Source organism: Delphinus delphis, chromosome 19 (assembly GCF_949987515.2).
Source record: "Delphinus delphis chromosome 19, mDelDel1.2, whole genome shotgun sequence".
Lineage (NCBI taxonomy): Eukaryota > Metazoa > Chordata > Mammalia > Artiodactyla > Delphinidae > Delphinus > Delphinus delphis.
Window position 1 is genome coordinate 5231058 of NC_082701.1, and position 7162 is coordinate 5238219.

A 7162-nucleotide genomic window follows, 5' to 3' on the forward strand; every position below is an offset into this window, starting at 1 on the left:
GTGCTCCCCTCCCCCATGATCTGGCCTGAACAAAAGCCCCTCTTCCACCCCACCCGACTGCTGTTGGATAGAAAAGCTTTTCAAGCTGTCCGGAGGTCAGGGGAGAGGGGCAGGACAGAAGTGGCGCCCGCTCAGTGGGCTCCCCTAGCACGTCCATCCTGTGTTCACCGGGCGCCCCTCCCCACTGTCAGCTCGGACCCCCCTTCCCATGACCCAGAGGGGACCTCCCAGGGGACCTGTGTGCATCCACCTGGAGCCTCTAGCCCCCGGCTCCACCGCCCGCCTCCTGCCAGCTCCGTGGAGCCAGGCGACAACCTCTCCACCACCCTCGGAGGCTCGGGAGGCTGGTGCCTGGCTCGGGAGGCTCCTGGAAGCCCTGGTTACGGATCGCTGCACCCCGCCATCGGATTAGAGGGGCTCTGAGCGAGCGCCGCCTGCATGGCCGGGCCTGCTGGCCTGCTCTGGAGCCAGGCCAGCCGCCCTTCCCTGCTCGGCCCAACCGCTGGGGCGCCAGGCGGCCCCAAGGAGCTGTGGACGCAGAACAGGAGTTAGCTGGCCTCAGCTTCTCCTTCCGGCTGCCACAAAGGGCAGGGCCCCTCGGGGACCGGAGGGGGGCCTTTCCTGAGGGGAGGAAGGCTCAGCGTGGCCAGAGTCCCTGGATGGGCACCCCGGCCTGCTCTGCGGACAGCGTCCCACCCGCGTCTTGTTTAGAGTGAATCACTTGGAAGAGACCTGAAACCGTATCCTGCAGGAAATGAAAGAGCCAGGAAGAAACCAGGTCAAGCTTCATGGATTCAGGCCACCAGGAAGGAAGGCAACGAGCGCGAGGTTTATGGAGTATCTTCTCCACGCCGGGCACACTCAGCACATGTGAAACCTCGCCAAGGTCGGGCTTGACTCCTTTCACAGGTGGGCCAAGATGATACGTGAATGGCTGGTGGTTACCTAAGCGGCAGGTGGCACAGCTAGGATGCAAGTCCAGCTGTGCCCAGCTCTGAAGTCGAACTCTGTTCTTCATACCCAAGACCGTCAATAAACTGATCTGATGGTGGCCTCCAGACATCCTCGCCTAAGCCCCAACCCAGGAGCACGGAAGCACATGGCATGGAAATTCTCAGAGGCTCCCTCCCTCGAAGAGGCAGTACAGTGTAGGGTCAAGAGCATGTAGCCCGAGTTCAAAGCCCGGCTCTGCACGTACAAGCTGTGTGACTTCAGGCAAATGTCTTAACTTCTCTGTGGCTTAATTTCTTCATATGCAACATAGAACTGTGGATGGTCCACCCTCGGAGCTTCACAGCGAGGATGGAAGGAGGGATTCTGGGTAAAATGTTTAGGCCGGTGCTTGAATGTTGTAAGCGTTCGATAAACTGTAGCTAGTATTGTTATTACTGTTACTATCGATGTCAACTCAAATGTCAAAGACCCAGCTCCTGTCACCAGACCTTCCTTCACCAAATCCCCTTGTCTAAACCCCAACCGAGGAGCAGGCTTTTCGGCAGGTTGCTACTCAGGGCGGTCCCGCAGAGAGGGCTGCGTCGAGCAGGAGGCGAGGGCTGGGTGATTGAAAATAAACACTCATCAGCAGACCACACACTTCACCTCTTGCCCCTCCCACCGGGAACAGCAGGAGGAGAGCACGCAGATTCCTCATCCCAGTTGCGTCAAGGCAAACATGTTTTTCTTCTTCAAGGGAGATGAGGCCACATGAAACCGAAGGCAGGCATCCCCAGACTACCACCCTGGATGTCACCTGGTCCCTTAGGCAGCCCCACCTGATACAAACGTGGGGAGGAGCCGGGAGCTGGGAAATTTGCGGATCGTCAGCGGTTAGGAGGCCAGGGGTGGGCACAGGAGCCCACAGAGGGGTTCCGCGTGCAAAGATGCGCGAACGCTCCTCAACTCAAGGGCCCTGGCCTCTGTGGGAACCACAACCCTACTCAACCTTCCCCCCAGGACACAAGACACAGAGCCACAGGGCTTGGGGGACTCTAAAAGGAACACAGCGTCAGACACAGATGCTCACATAGGGTCCCTGGAGACCGGACGCTCCTTCACCCGCCACCAGGACCACGCCCAGACCCTCTCAGGATGGTGAAAGTCCATTTTCTTTTGAAAGACAAAAGCATCTCCCCCTTCCTCCTTCCTCATGGGCCTCTGCCATAATGTGTTGCTGCAGGTTACCCGTTCTAGTATTTAACCCACTGTCGCGCCAAGGAAGCCTCCGTCTGCGTACCCCAAGGGCCCCGGGTTGCAGCCACATGAAAATAGGATCACACCTTTTAAAAGATATTTCCACCTCGCAGCCTGAAATCAGACTTCACCTTTCTCCCATCCTCCACAACCACCATGCTGGCCCTCTACACACACACACACACACACACACACACACACACACACACGTTTCGCTACCAGACTTCCCTAAGCCAGTTTAATTGAAAAGGCATGATTTAGGCTAATAGACAGCAGATGGGTTCGGCTGCAAAACGCAGAGAAGCATTTGCTGAACACGATTTACAGCAACGAGGCAAAACTTTCTCCTTTTTATATCTTTCTTCGAGCTCCACAGCCAGAACAGCTCAGCAGAAATGAGAGGAGAAAAAAAAGTAATTAAGTGTTTAATTTTTTAACAATTTTTAACTCCCTTTTTAATTGCTTTACATAAACCTGTCCTAGAAGTTTACAGCCTTCAAATCTCTGTCTAAGTCTGGTCCTTGTTTCTGGTTTTAATTACAGGGAGGCTTGTCTGGCACATTAAATTAGAAGAAAAAAAAAAAAAAAAGAAACACACACATGCACAATTGCAGAAATATTTTTCTGTTGGACTCCCAGCTGAACATCTAATATTTCAGCCTGCGGACGGGAAAGCTCGGCCCGGGAGGGCTTTGGTGGAAGGAAAGTAGACTAAGGGCTTCTGCAGCATTATTGCATCACCTCCTGAACTGTCTCTTACTGTTACTAGGATTGAGAGACCAGTCATAGGACAGCGTCTGATAGCCCACAGTGACCCTGGACCCCTCAGTTTTGCTCGGAAGGCTTCCCAGAAAAGCTGGGCGTGTGCAGATGTCTTGGGCTTTGGGCAGACCTGAGGTTCTTACTTCCAAGCCAGGCCATCAGATCTTCTGCTCACTTCTCAGCAGTCCATCTGAAGCAGGACAGGAACCAGTGAGGAACACAGCGTGCGCAAAACGAAGGAGATGGGCCCCCGCAGCGCAGGGTGGATGGGAGCAGATTCCGGCTGCGGGATGACCAGGAAGCTGCCCCTTTGCAGAGACAGCTGAAGCCGGGTCTGGACCTGCAATGACCAGCGGAACTTCCTGTGGTTTCCACTATGGCAGCCACTAGCCTCCATGTGGTGGTTTAAATGTAAAGGAAGGAACGTTTAATAAAATCTAAAATTCCATTCTTCAGTTGCACTAGCCGCGTTTCAACTGCTCCGTAGCCTCCTGTGGATAATGGCTCGTTAATATACGGTACAGCGTACGTATGGGGCATTTCCAGCTCCGAAGAAGGTTCTGTCGCACAGGGGTGCTCTGGACTCTTGCTACTGAAAGTGTCGGCGGTGTGGGCGTCCCCGGGGAGGTGGCTGGAAACGCAAGATCTTGGGCATCACCAAGGCTTGGAAACTGCCTCCTAACAAGGCCCCAGGTGATTTGAACACACATTCAGGGTCACATCCCTGATGCAATGTGGCTGACTGGGCCTGGAACGGAGGAATGGTCCGTGGATTCCCTTCAAGGTGTGATCAGAGGGTGCAGATGCGGGGTAAGGGGAGGCACGCCACAAAACGTCCTCAGGACACAACCCCGCAGGGCTGAGGCTCCCCGGCTTGTGTCCATTAGCTCCGAGGCCCCAGACCCCCGTGGCAGGCCCTGCCCAAGCCTGCCCTGGGTCCCTCCAGGGCTCACGCTGGGAGGGCAGCTCCGGGGATGGGGCCAGGCCAGCACGGGCTCCCCACACATGGTCATTACCTCCCGAAAACCCGGGAGTTATTACAATTAAAACACGTTGCAGGGGGGAGAGGGGGCGGGGGGAGGTCCCGTTAGGAAGGAACGCTGGGATTAAAAGAAATTAGGGCAGTTGCCATGGCGACGCAGCCAGGCCGGGCCTACCCTGTGATTATTTCAGTGGGAACGAGATGCGGGCAGATGGGGCTGGGACGGGGGGTGCTGGGGAACCGTACCCAGCTGCACGGCTCAGATCTATGCTTTTCCCTTCAGACTGGGACATAGCAGCCCAGGAAATTCTCCCAAGGCTGATTCCTGATGGCGTTCCCGTTCTCTGGAATGACAGCTTATTCCGTGGACCATGGTGCCCCAGGAAGTCTACACCCCAGGCCTCAGTCTGGTTTCTTTTGAAACCAGGAAACTCCCAAGAGGTCCCCTGCTCTCATGACCTCGTGGGTGGAATGACCTGGCCTGGTTTCCTATCAGCTCAACTCCTGCGATTAGGAGACCTACGGAAACCCAGCCACCCATTTCTCTCACCTGAAACGGGAAGCACAGGTGTGTGTTGGGAGAGGTCGGAGAAACAAGGGGTGAGGATGTCTTGGAAGGGGGCCCATGCTAATGTGGGAGACGGAGATCCGTGCCGGGGCCACCTCCAGGTACCAGCAGAGGATTGGGGTCCTTGCAGAAGGGGAAGCCTAGTTTGGTACAGCTCCAGGGCCTGCAGAAGAGAAAACAGTAATTAGCTCTCCGTCTCGCTGCTGGTCTCCTGGGGAGGCCCAGCAGCCCTGAGCAGGATGGAGAAGCTGTTTGGACACCTCTGGGGGAGCAGAGAGGATGGGCTGGGATGCGGTGATGGGGTGGGAGGGAGGGGGACCCAGTCTGCTTCTACAGGCCGCGCAGCCAGCAAATCCTCATCTGCTCCGGTCTCATTTCCTCTGATGCCACCTTAGTGGACTCAAGCCACAGGGAAAGGGCTAAAAGCACTAGCCCAGGTGGAGGGGTTTCACGCGTAGGGAGGTTGGCTTCCATCCTGAAGGTTAACCTGACCCCAGGCAAGTCCTTGGTCCTCCTCAGGCACCCAGGCTGGAGACCTTTGAGCTGCCAAAGCCGCGGGCAGGAGACCCCATCTCGGAACACTCTCCTCTCCCGGCCCCTCCCTCCCTTTTGAAGGCTGATTAGTTCCAACCCCAGAAACCACTGTCCCTCATCCTGACCTTCCGCAGAGCTCTCCCTGTGTATTTGCACCGTCCAAGGTGCTCCTACATGAAATGCATGGCGGCGATGGTAGACCCAGGTGCAAGACTTGCTTCAGTCCCAGACTCAGGGAGTGAACCTGGGCGGCTCCGTCAACATCTCCAGCTCACTTTCCTTCCCTGCAAAAACACCATCTCATTCACAGCATCGTCGTGAGGATTTGAGACGGTGGACTTCACAGGGCTCTGCTGCAACCAGCCTTCCCAATTTGCCCCAGTCCCGGGGGCTCTGGGGATGCGGAACTTCCGGTTTTAAAATCAGGACAGTCCCCGGCAAACTGAGACATGTTGGTCACCCTTCCAGGCACAGGGTGTACGTCTTGGAGGTCCAGCTACTATTGTACGTAGGGCCTTTGCTCCCTTGTAAAATTCTTTATACGTTGTATATATGTACACAAAAGTATGCATATATATATATATACACACATACACACATGTGTACATACATGCATGTGCATTTTCCAAAGAGATAAACTGGGAGGTAATTATTCACATGTCAAAAAGAATATTTACCTGGTAAAATGATAAAATGTAGCATTCTTCTCTCTGCAAGGTTGGGACCACGAATGCGACTCTGTAGATGGAAAATTCAGAGAAACTAAGCTGATGGATTAGAAAGCGACGAGCAGTCCATTTCCTTACTGAGATCCTTTCATTTCTGGGTCAACCCTGCAGCATTTCTAGAAGATTCTTTTGCACCCAGCATTGCTGTCCTCTTTCTGGGGAGGAAGTCGAGCACACAGCCGCCACTGCCAGCCATTTGTCTGGAGAACTGCTGTCAGGAGTGGCGGTTTTCAAAAGGCTCCCCGGGTGTGCTCAGCCCGGATGGGAGTTCTGAGCTGGCGTTAGCTTTTCATCACACGCGCACCCTGTTTATTTTTCTGCCCTCACCTCAGTTCAGAGAGTTCATAGACCGCCAGGTTTTAGCAACTCTGAAAGAAACTCCAGGTGGAGAGTTCACACACTAATCGAAAGCACCAATATCATGTCATCTTGCCCAAGGCTTTTTTTTTTTTTTTACCACTTAGCTCTCGGAACAATGCGTAAAAGGGGATAGGAGAGAAAGGGCGGGAATGACAAAGTGGTCCCCATCCCCTCCCGGCCCACGTCCATCTTGAAAACCCAGAGGCACAGCTGACTGGTGCAGGCAGCTTGGCCCTGTAAGGGGTTTTAAGAAGGGATGGAGTGCCGTAGGGCAGGCCAAGTTGCAGTCCTATAGCTGCTGGGCCATCATCCCTGGCTCCACCACAACGAACCCTCAGCCTGGAGCTCCGACAGCAAAGGTCAGCTGGGCAGAGCGTGTGGCACTGAGGACCCCATGTCTCTCCACCTCCCCTCCCCTCCCCCTGATGCTCTCAGGTGCAGCCGGAGCCCTGTGGCTACAATCTGTTTCCTGAGCTTCGCTCACTCCCAGTTCAAACCGGGAAGAGAAAGGGCCCAGCTGGAAACACATCCTTTCTCCTTCAAGGTGAGGTGACAGCGGGGCCAGCACAGCCAGCGGGGAGGATATTAGAAGGTGCTGAAAAGGGAGAACTCTCTTTTCTGCTCGTTGGAGGGATCAAAGTCCTTATGTAATGAAAAGAAGGCAGATCACCTCTGTGCTCCCGGGACCCTCAGCCTCCCCGAGGCCAAAGCAGCCCCAGGATTCCAGCCCCAGAGCTCCCGGCCTAAGGCTTGTATCCAAGGGAGCAGCAAACGGTCCACCTGCCCGGTAACACCAGGCAGTTGTGCCGGGGACTTCGCAGTGATGTCTGGTCTTATTAGCTCTGACTGTCATTTGGTGAGAGGTGCCCCTCGCATCTCCGAGACTAAGGCTCAGTCTTGTTTGGAAGAGAAAACTGAGCTAAAGGATTCCTGAGCCCCTCCCCATACACCCATCTCCATCCTACCTACTTCTTCCATTGAGTTTATCAAGCTGCTTTGAACTCTCTCTCTCTCATCTTTGACCTCTTACAGCAGAAG

General features: G+C 54.8%; 1 long non-coding RNA gene across 2 annotated transcripts; it reads right to left on the bottom strand.

Moving 5' to 3' along the window:
- Nucleotides 1-2647: 2647 nt before the first annotated feature.
- Nucleotides 2648-5773, bottom strand: LOC132414451 (uncharacterized). Of its 2 annotated transcripts, none has more exons than XR_009516958.1 (3): nucleotides 5714-5773; nucleotides 4485-4665; nucleotides 2648-3292 (listed from the first exon to the last, which is right to left on the bottom strand). It is a non-coding gene; the product is annotated as an uncharacterized lncRNA (long non-coding RNA). The 2 variants fall into 2 exon arrangements; XR_009516957.1 differs by lacking the exon at nucleotides 5714-5773 and adding an exon at nucleotides 5162-5310.
- Nucleotides 5774-7162: the final 1389 nt, after the last annotated feature.